Consider the following 12,500-nt stretch of genomic DNA (forward strand, 5'->3'; position numbering starts at 1 on the left):
TAAAAGAAAAAATCAGCAAAGTAGTTGGACTATGGTGGTCCGTAAGATTTGCTCGAGAGCGTGGGATGTACTTTCGATTGATGCAAGTCTGTAGGAGTCACGCAACCGTGTTGTGAAACTATAAAAAAAATGAAATTGAGGATCAAAAGGACTCAAACTGGTACTTATGCCCACACAAACCCACAGCTATAAAAAGGAAAAAAATGTAGGTGACGATCAAAATGGCTCAGTTGGGACTTATATCCACACACACCCACATATATATCCACGACGCTCCAACATCCTGAACAAAGCCCTTAAGGGCAAAAGACTGGAAGATATTCCCAGAAGGTATCATCTAAAATAAAACCGAATAACTTGAATGAATGATATCGAATAAGTGTGACAAAAGGAGAACCGAGAAACCTTTAAACTGAAAGAAAATGGATTGAGCACCCGACCTCCTGATAGAAGAAAGATATTTATGCCACGGGAGGGTCCGATTCATCTCTCACGAGATTAGGAAGGCTCGGAATGCATAGGACAGACTAATCTGGTAGAAAATTTGTCCGTTCACGTTACTGGTTATAGAATGGAAGTGACGAGGCGGAGCTTTTCGTTCCCAGTAATGTAATTACATTGCAAGACTGCTGGAACAGAAAGAGCGTATCAGGTAAAGGTCGCCACAGAAACAACCGAGTTCTCGTGTTCAGTGATTCGAGGCCGTGAGGCGACAAATTTTTTAACTATAATTCCCCTTCAGTACATACACACACACATATTATGTATATATATATATATATATAATATATATATTATATATATATATATATATATATACACACACACATATATTATTTCCAACGTAGATCTGAAGGTGTGGAAGGCCCTGAGCTGAGTGAGGGCTTTGGATGCCTGGTCTCATGAACTTTTCGACACTTATATAAATTCTCACTAGGTAGGTAGGGAGAGAGAGAGAGAGAGAGAGAGAGAGAGAGAGAGAGAGAGAGAGAGAGAGATCTGTCAAATTTCAAGGGTCTCAGATTATGTCTGATTATTTTTAAGACCATATCAATGACATTTCCTCTATTTATTGTGATTACTGAAGGAAAAACAATCTAGGCCTAATGTCACTATGGATTAATTTTTTTCATCTATTTTACCATTACCTAGCAAGATGGCACTTTTATTGTATTCATAAATGTCGCCGATATTGGCATTATCTTTTATGTCAACTGACACTGTAATGGGAAAATAAGGTAGGAATAGGGCGAGTTTACAAAGTCATAACCATGAAATGGTGAAGATGTGGATTAATTTATGATGCGTTCATTCCTATTGGATTCATTCCTGATCTTCGCAAAGCCTAATACAGGACTTGCAATGGCTCCACAGACGTAGCACTTCCAGGGGAGGCATAATAATGGAATCTCGGGTCAGCCGAATTTCTCTTGCATTAATGATCTCCAACTGAAAGCATCTCCACCAAAGACATTAGGCTGTTGTTTGAATTATTTTTATTTCTAAATTCAGGTGACATATAGAAACGGTAAATTAGAATATATACATATACAAATAAGGACAGCTGTTATCCATTATGATTGGTGACAGAATTTCCCATTTCTTTGCTGAGTTTGTAAAACGAATTCATGATAATAGAGGTAGTTTCGATTTATGTTAACTAATGTTAATATCGAATATCTATAATAAAATAATATGTTCCGTGCATGTCGACACCGTTAAGAGAACTAAATATACATCGGTGACATACAAAAGAAAATTTGCGACTCCGAATATATAGACGGTGAACTTAAACACATCACGACTACTTTTAGAAGTCTCAGATATCACCCTCACTTCATTGAGAAAGCAATTTCGCGAGCGAGGAAGTCGTTCTATGGACTGAGAGATAATACCAAGGGAAAAGCCAAAAAGATATTTGTCCCTTCCCTTTAATCCAGTAGTAAAGAATATAAGTGGACATATAAACAAAAGTCAGAAGGAAACTAAAATTGTGTTCAAATATGAAAATACAATAAGACGTTCCCTCGTAAGAAACAATAACAATGATAAAAATCCCATAGTCCCAGGCGTTTACGAACTATCGTGTATGGATTGTAATAGTAAATATTTTGGTGAAAGTGGACGGGGACTAGATAAACGTTTGGGCGAACAGAAGCGAGCTTATGAACTACAATCACAAAACAGCGCAATAGTAGCACATGCATTCAGGAATGATCATAGACCCAACTGGAACGAGGCTAAAATTATCTTTTAAAAGTAACAATGTAAATGCCAGACGACTAGTCGAGGGAGCTGCTATAAGTTTAGGAGAATCATTCAAAGGAAACAAGTCTTTTGTCAACGAAGACCCATTTGTTAAATTTTAAATATTACTAGTATGGGGTTTTTAAAAGATTTTAACTGTAGGACGGCTCTGTTTTTCCCTCTCCTGATGCTGCCTCTGCCTTGCCTCTTCCAGTCCAGGTAACCGCTGCCCCGGGGGAGTCTGATTACGGTGCCCAATCTACGCCCTTGGATGAAGGACTTCATGTAATGTTGCAACAACCTGTACGAAGATCCAACAGAATTGCAGCCAGAAGGATTGATAGGGGAGAGGATATCACCTAGTTGTTGTTAACTACCCTCTTTCTTCATCACCTGGCCCATTAACGAGCTAACGACCGTTGTCAACGATCTTCAACGACTCTTGTTTTTTAGATTTACCTCTGCACTTGTTGTAACTTATTGTTCAATTGGACTGAAGATGAACCCAGGGAAGGGTTCGAAAGCTTTCTGTAAAGTCTTCAAAATTATACACGGGCTTTTTACACTTAGTATTATTGTGGACCCTTTAGAACATTATATATACTCTCGTGATAGAGAGTTTTTTCCCTACAATAACTAATGATAATAATAATAACCAATCCTAATATAATGAATGCAAGAAATCATAGGTTTATTATGCATATTATTTATACTCCATTTGTTTTCATTCTCCTCTAGTTAAGTATACTTACGCTAACATGACCTCCCTTATATCACCCCTACATTCTACCACGTATGAAGCATTAAAATTCACAGATTTCTAAAACTGATTTAGTCTACTGGGCGATATTCATTGAGATCGACAAGTAAGCATAAACCACACAAATACCATTTCAGCACACTTCTGAATCTTCAGAGCAAGCCAAGGTTCAAATTTCATTCGAAGGACACCTCTCTTTTCCGTTGCTTAGCCTGCAGAATTAATTCTCCCCTCCCTTTATGGCCGAATTTTATTGGCCGAGATCCCCCCATATGATGTCATAAAATCCAGGTAACCATGGGCGATAAAAGCCAAGAGGCTTTAATAATTCGTTCAATTATGAATTGCATCCAGCCAGGGAATTGGAAACGAAAGCTTTTTATAGGACTGTGCAAGAGAAGCATTTGTTTATGTTATTTTTGACTGACGAATATTCCTCTCTTCAAAATAGTTGTTAAATGGTTCGTAAAATTCAGTGGGATGGAAGGTAACTCTTCATGGTGGACTTGGAAATGCTTGTCTATTTTGTAGTTATTAGTTGTTGATCGAAAATATGCCTTACATATCGATTTTTCATTCAGGAACGTATTATTTTCGGCTTGCCCTTTTTCTTTTTACCGTAAATTCTTGCCTTAATTTTTACCTTAATTCCACTATGTCGATTTTTATTTTATTTCGCATGTCATTAGATTCGCATATTTTTAAAAGACGAGTATGTCATTACTTAATAACAAGAGGTGCTTTTTAAAGATATACTTTGACAATGAATCTTCTTTGTTAGATCACATAACCCAGATGAAAAATATATTTAAACAAAGCCAACTTCACGACGCAGGAAACTTAAAATTAAAATGGCCTATATATAAATTTCTGCTTGCTGTTTTGTTCTGAAGCGTAGTTTTCATGATTATTGCATTTGCGAAGGTTTCCACATCGTGAAATAAAGGTAAAAATTAAGGCAAGAATTTACGGTAAAAATGAAAAGGGCAAGTCGAAAATAATACGTTCTTCTTTGTGTAGATACATAGGGCCATTATCATGAAAAATCCTGTGACTGAAGGCAATATATTTTATACACATAAAGTACAAGGTAAAGCGTGGGGACATTTCAAAAGGTGTGGTCCATTGCTCCCTGATCTATTTCCATGAGCAATAGTATTCGTGTTGTTTTATCCTTACTTGTCTATTCTATATGAAATGACACCCAGTAAACTAAATTAATTTTAGAAATCTGTGAATTTTCATGCTTCATACGTGTTAGAATGTAGGGTGGATATATAAGGAGGTCGTGTTAGTGTAACTATACTTAACTTGAATAGAATAAAAACAAAAATTAGGTACAAATAATATGCATAATAACCCTATGATTTCTTACATTCATGATATTAGGACTGGCTATGGGAGTTTCTCTTATCTTGGAGGGGGTTCTCAAGAGGTTTATCTGCGAATATATTTGTCGAAATGGCAGCGTAATAAACATATAAGCAGAAAAAGAATAGACTACCAGGAACGCTTAAGCAAAATCGGGCAATTTTAACAACCGTAATTAATTAGATATATTTTACCGTTCCTTATTCCGCCGTGCAATGTGTTAATTTATGTTATAATGGGATTCGGATCATTTGCCTTTCTCTTACAAGTAACAAAAGAGGAAATAATCGAAAGTAATGAGTAACCAATTGCCATTTACAAGTTGCCAATCCATAGGCACTTAATGATTCTGTGTACCTCTACTGTGAGCAATGATTAGCTGCAGGGTAACTAAAAGTAAATTGCGCGCACGGTAATTGTATGGATACAGTATTCGAAAAGTTGGCCATTATCGTTTCATATAAATATGAACATTTATCAGTCAGTTCCGTTAATATTTCAGTTAACTTCCAGTCTGTTGCGCTGTGTGCAATTTAAAAAAAGCGAATGCATGCATAACTTAGCGCAATATTTACGAGGTTAAAACTTTGATGAATGACCCACTTAGTGTTTCACTTATGGAAGCACCTCTTTGCTCGTCCTGATGGCAGCGTCTTATAAAGAGATTTGACTGAGCAGAATATGTCAATGTCCGCTGTGGGCAGCGAACGGAAACTTGCCATGAAATTGATTAATATATAAAATTTCACCCAAAGCATATAACGTAAACACTGAACTTTATTCTTTACTTATTAGATATACATGAAAATTATAAAAGCCATTATACGTTAAATCGAAGCATAAGGTAAATGCTAATTTTAAATGAAAATGCTCTTTGGGTAATTTAATTTTCTCCGGCTCACTATTGAATAACTTGTACTTGCAAGGAATTAATTTAAACAAGCTTTCGTGATCAGAAGAGACTTCAACACATGGACATAATGATCCCGGTATTAATAAGCAGATAGTGATGTAAGCATTGGTATTTAAACAAACGTATCATATTTAAACATCGAATAAAACTGTACTTTAGCATATGAATAATTATGGTAACGTATGACTTGCTAGATTTTCTTTTTATAACAAGAAGAAATACGTCGTAGACCACAGTAGAATACGTTAGTATGATATACATTGTACTGTACGAAATCTATGGACGATGCAAATACGTGATTTATTTTATTATCTCTGTAGCATATGCTGTGAAAATATCCAGCTGACCCACGACATCTCTTTATTCTATGGAAAATATTTCGAATTTTCCTCCATTATCTGTAGCCTTCAAATTTCTGACCATCTTCGCTGCACGTACAAGACTATGGGTGGTGTTGCATCGTCTAACAATGTATTTGGCATTCTTTTCTGATAACCATATAGTAAGTAATGTGGGGATTCTCCTATTATCTCATTTACTGTATTATTCAGTGTGAACTGTACGTCTTCTAGAGCTAAGTCCCAATCTTCTGTATGTGGTTTTACTAAAGTTTTCAGGATATCCTTTATTTTACGATTAGTTCGTTCCACTGCTCCATTTGAACTGGGTTTATAAGCGGTTATTTTATTTCATAAAATTCACATACTTTCTTTAAAAGATCACTAGTAAATTCAGCAACATTATCAGAAAGAAGAACTTGTGGCCATGAATGTCTGTTGATTATTCTAGATTCAAAAGTTTCGGCTACTGTAGCTGCATCTGTTTCTTGCAGGTACTATTTCTACATATCTGGTAAGATGGTCTAAGAAGACTAATATTTGTTTATTTCCTTTAATAATTGTTGGAAATGGACCCAAAATATCTATAGTTACAACTTCAAATGGATTCAATTCGTTACCTTTATGTTGATTGCAAACTACATAGTTTCGTACAAAGTCCTTTGCATCTTCACTATAATATGGCCAAAAATAATTTCTGGTTATGATACTGGTTGTCTTTTTAATTCCTGGATGTCCTGCCAACTTATATGAGTGTGGTTCTAAAACTTTTCTGGTTAGTGTTTTTGGGATATATAGTCGAGAACAACCATTTTTCTCTGTCGCTATTTTATACAACAAACCATTTATTAACTGAAGATCAGGTTTTAAGGATTCATTAAGTAATAGCTGTCCTACTATTTGTTTGATTTCTGCATCTTTTTCTTGTATTTTCTCTCGTTCTAAATCTAAATCTACAATTTGACAACTAAAACAAAAGGTATTAGTTGTAATGCATTTTTCTGTTTCTTCTTGGGATTTCCTTGGAATATATCTGAATTCTGGAGCAAACTCTAATACACTAATGAACCATCTATTGAATTTTATGTTATTGGTAAAAGTTCTCTTTTTAAACATATCACAAATGGGTTTGTGATCAGTAAGCGTAGGGAAAAAAGGTTGGGAACAGTTTTTCCTTTTTTTTTTTGATGGAGCGAGGGGGAATTTCCCCACCCCCAGTTTTTTTTTTTTAATTTGGTTATCACGGGTTCCTCGTCAACCTAAAAAAAATATAACCCCAACAAACTATTTGCCTTTCTTTCCTCTTTCCAATGGTATATTTAACTTTAAAATTGGCCTTAAAATAAAAAAAGTAGTTAGTGTTTGAAGTAAAAAAAAGCGAAAACTGAAAAAACGGCCGTAAAGGTCAACAAGTGTCTTTTTTTTTTTTTGGCATTCGTGGAAAAAACTTATCTTTGAGCAAAATCATGTTACAAACAAATGTTAAATACTCACTAGCACTTAGTTCAGACAGCCTTTCCTTCTTTCTAATAGTTCTTAGTGCTTTTTATTTCTTGGTTTCTGGTTCCAAGTCCCCCCATCCCTAAAAAGGGGTATTATTCGCTCAAGGCAAGGGTATCATCAAGTGCCACTTGACTCATTTTTGCCTGGTTTGAAACCAAGAAAGTAAAAGTTTAGTATCTAACAGGCTAATTATCTTGGCTCATTTTTAGTCGTTTTTTTTTTTTTTTTTTTTTTTTTAGGTTTTGTCCTTTTAGTCTTTGGGGTTTGTTTTTCAACCCTTTCAGTCTCTCGAATACGAAGAACTTTTTCTATGCTTTCACTTGTGCCAAGCAGATGTGTTAGTAGATTAAACTTCTCATAGCCAAAGTTGTGTTCAATTGTTGTTACTAACCGCTAACCTAACTAAACTAACCTAAACTATAAGCTAACCTAACTAACCAACCAAACTAACCACTAAACCTAACCTATACGATAACCTAACCTATAACGCCTAAACCCTAACCTAACCTAAAGACCTATAAAGCTAACCTAACCTAAATACTAAACTAACCTAACCTATAAGCTAAGCTAAGCTAAGCTAACCTAAAACTAACCGCTATAAGCTAATAGTTAAGCCTAAACTAACCTAACCCATAAGCTAACCTAACCTAAACTAAACTAAACTAACCTAACCTAAACTAAACTAACCTATAAGCTAAGCTAACCTAAACTAAACTAAACTAACCTAATCTATAAGCTAAGCTAACCTAACCTAAGCTAACCTATCCTAACATAACTCACCCTCCCACCTAACCTAACTCTAACCTAACCCAAGCTAAGCTAACCCAACACAACCCAACCTAACCTAATATCCCGTCACCAACCCCAACAAACCACCTAACCTAACCCAACTCAACCAGACCTAACCAATCCCATCACCAAACCTAACCTAACCCATCCAAACCTAATAAATCCTGTCATCCAACCCAACCAAACCTAACCAACCCCATCACCCAACCTAACTTAACATATAACCTAACTAAGAAGTAAAAGAAACACTAGGAGACTTACCTAGCTAACTTAAACTAAGAAGTAAGATAAACACTAGGAGACTTACATAACTAACTTCAAAGCTTTGTGAAGGGTTTTTAAATTATACCTCGAAACCTTTTTATTATTGTGGACCCCTTAGAACTTTATATACTATTCTCTCGCGATAGAGAGTTTTTCCCAAATAATAATAATAATAATAATAATAATAATAATAATAATAATAATAATGAAAAGCCACAGTAGTGTTAAAATATATTATTGTACAATGGTAAAAAATACAAGGAGAGACTTTCGGATATTGCTCCGTATCCCTCTTCAGTCCTACTAATGGTCAAACAATGGAGGAAGCGTTACAACAGCGCAGGAAAAAAAACTGGTTCAAGGCAGATGGATTTAAGTGTTGGTCAGGCAACCCGCGTTCGGTTATTTCTGTTGGCGAGATGGCTGGAACGGCGAAGTGGTTATTCAGGTGATTCCGGCTCAGCAGACATTCCATCGGTGCCATGACTTGAAGCTGTAGTAACCTCAGTCATCTGGGATAAAAGAGAGGTGGGAGGCAACATCGGGGGTCTCACAATCACCAGACATATGAATCCTAAAATCATTGACAAATTGGCCAATTATTAAAGAATTGGTAATACTATCTTCATCAGTGAAGGTTTTGTTCCCTCCAAAAGCACACCCCTTTCTAATAGCAGCCCCTTCCACTAAGCGACGAACACCAACATCCCCACTCTTAAAAATGACTGAATCACCTGAACGACCAATTCACGGTTCCAACCGTCTCGCCAACAGAAACAACCGAGCGGAGGTTACCTGACCAACGCTTAAATCCTTCCGCCTTGAACCAGTTATTTTTTTTTTTTTAAGAGGGATACGGAGCAGTATCCGATAGTATCTCCTTGTATTTTTTACCATTGTACAATAATATATTTTAACACTACTGTGGCTTTTGATTGTCAATATTATAGCCTCGTTACGGAGGTTCCTTAGTTCAATAATAATAATAATAATAATAATAATAATAATAATAATAATAATAATAATAATAATAATAATAATAATAATAATAATAAGTCAGTATGTTACCTCATAAACTTCAGTTACCTAAAGATTCAATGGGCACAATTTCATTATTCATAAGATAAGAAATAAATTTGTATGCTCCTTTCTATATGCTCCCTTATGTGGAAATTTGGCCTAGGAAAATGGAGAGTGAAGAATGTAAAGAAAAAAGTTCTTTAATCAATGTTTCTACTCTGAGATTACTACTACTACTACTACTACTACTACTACTACTACTACTACTACTACTACTACTACTACTACTACTACTACTACTACTATATACTACTACTACTTCTACTGCTATAATATAATAATTAATCATAATAATAATAATAATAACAATAATATAATAATAATAATAATCAATAATAATAATAATAATAATAATAATAATAATAATAATAATAATAATAATAATATAATAATAATAATAATAATAATAATAATAATCATAATAATGCATATATATGTATATATATATATATATATATATATATATATATATATATATATATATTATAGTATATATATATATAAATATATATATATATATATATCAAGATGTAATAGCTAATTTTGTATAAGTGAAATAATATGATTTTGCTAGATAGGACAAATAAATAAGTTTTTATAATCATGCCATTGTCACATATTTAGAAATATCAAAGAAGAATCCTTCACTTTGAAAGATAATTGTATCTGTCGGTATAGGTAAAAAAAATAACTATTTTAATATCAAATACATTTAAAAAAATACTTAGCCAAGATCAAATCAGTTTGACCAAAGTGACATAATTTTTTTTCCCTTTTTTGCACATTTTCTGGTGCCACAAACAAATGAATAAGATGCCAGTCGCATAAAATAATGAGTAAATACACGATCCTCTTCAGAACGAAATTCAGGTGGAAAACTATTATCGAATAAATGTCAGGTCATTTTCACGCCGCCCATACCCTACCTGCCCAACCGCCCCCGGAAGTGTTGTCAAATGCAGGGGTGTGACAGTTTTTGATATTTCGCCGACGACTAAAAAGAGGGGAAAAAATATTTTGGAATCCATGATTTTTTTTGCATCGTGAGAGGTGATTTTTACCCCCCAATATATGTGTTTTATTTTTTATTTTTTTTAGATTTTTAAATTAATTTTCATGAATGTTTTATTATATTTTATATTTTTTGTCTTTTTTATGCTTCATAATTATTATCATCATATACTGTAATAGGATCTTTTGTAATATTTCATCTTTTCATGCTGGATTATCCTGTTAGTTTAGATTGCCTTAACTTAATATTATTATTATTATTATTAATTATTATTATTATTATTATTCAAAGAAACCCTTATAATCACATGAGTTAATAAAATAAAAATGGAAAAGTAAATCCACAGTAATGTCAGATCTGTTGTTTTATTTAAATACAAAGCAGAGAGCTTTCGAAGACCTGCACGGTCCTCCTTGTCAATCTGGATTGACAAGGAGGACCGTGCAGGTCTTCGAAAGCTCTCTGCTTTGTATTTTAAATAACAGATCTGACATATTACTGTGGATTTACTTTTCCATTATTATTATTATTATTATTATCATTATTAGTTATTATTATTATTATTATTATTATTGTATTATTATTAAGCAAGTCTTCAGTCCACCTTAACAATAATGTACAACGACTCTCTATCTACCGGTAAATATCTGAAGAAATATATTTAGAGCAGAAATAAATACAACACCAAACTCAATTTCGTTGACGACTTATATATTCTTTCCTGTTTACAAACCTCATTTTTTTTTCTGTGATGTCAAGTCCAAAAATACGTAGGTATTCTCTTTACAGCGCAGACTGGGCGGAACTTCTTCTACCTCCCATTCGTTTGCTGTGTTTTGAAGGCTTCCCAATTTTCCTTTTTAAGGTAAGAATCGAAGACATTGTGGTCGGCAGCAGGGGACAGAAAAGAGAGGAATTTAGTGGAGGGAAAAATCTGTCCTTTTCCAAATCGTGAAACCGAGGGAGTGATGAAGGGTTTAAAGCTTTTATGGAAGAAGGGCTGACTAGACAAGCAGCTGAACTTTCTGCCAGTGCTCTAAACTTCCTTGAGGCGCATATTAGTCTTATCGGAAGGCTGATAGAATTTCTTCCGTCCCTAAGTTCCTCAATGGACGAGTCGGTTGCTTCCTCGCGGATCAATCTGGTAGCCAGAGTTCGCTCCTGCCTGCCGCCAACGGGGAAACAGAGGAATTTATGGTGATTAGAAATTTCTCGATGTAATGTGGTTCGAGTCCCACAATCAGCTGCAGGTCCCGTTGCTAAGAGACCAATTGGTTCCTAGCCGCGTAAATAAAAATCTAATCCTTCGGGCCAGCCCTAGGAGAGCTGTTAATCAGCTTAGTGGTCTGGTTAAACTAGGATATACTTAACTTTTCTTCTGTCTCTGATAAATGTCCCTGATGGGAAAATGGTTAGATGATGCACTTGCACAGAAAATTCCCGTCTTCCTTTAGTTTAGTTGTTATCTTAATTCAGGCAAACAATTGGTAACTATAATTAAAAGCAATGCGCTTGTAAGATCCCGTCGTAGCAAAGTTTCCCTGTAGAATATTATATTCCATTATCTTTTGCACATATTTTCAGTAGCCTGAACGAGTCCGTGTGCGTGTGTGTATGTGTGTGTGCGTATCTCATGCCCATTTGTATATTTTGTGTGAAAATCCATACTCCATACGTTGATTTCAGGGAATAAAGGTACTTGTTTCAAATGATTGTCATAGTATCAAAAGATAAGATGGAGAAATATATGTAAAATACAAATGAAGACAGATGATACCATAGCTTTAGTTACATTTCATAAAAAAAATACAATTACAAAATAATTTTTATTTTACCAAGAACATCATCGAAGCCTCCCGATAGCGGTTCAGTGATGCAATGAGGAAACTAATGTACTCGATTCCTCTTTGGGATTGTCTTCAAATCCTTATTCATGAATCCCCAGCACCACGCCCCTCGTCCTCAGCCTTATAAAAGCTCTCCTTGGGGAGCGCCCACGAGGAGTCTTTCAGGTTCTCATTGTAACCCTCGTGGTTGTGGGGGAAACAATGGTGCTCTGTGCGAAGATCCAGTTTTTCATGGTTTTAACAGATCAATCTTTAAACAACTACTTGAACTTGCAGTGCAAGATTCAATGTTGATTTTTAAAAAGCAGCCTATTCATAGGTCGATGGAATTGCCATGGGGTCGCCTCTGGGCCCCATTTTTGTTAACTTTTTTATG

Source organism: Macrobrachium nipponense, chromosome 14, assembly GCF_015104395.2.
Source record: "Macrobrachium nipponense isolate FS-2020 chromosome 14, ASM1510439v2, whole genome shotgun sequence".
NCBI lineage: Eukaryota > Metazoa > Arthropoda > Malacostraca > Decapoda > Palaemonidae > Macrobrachium > Macrobrachium nipponense.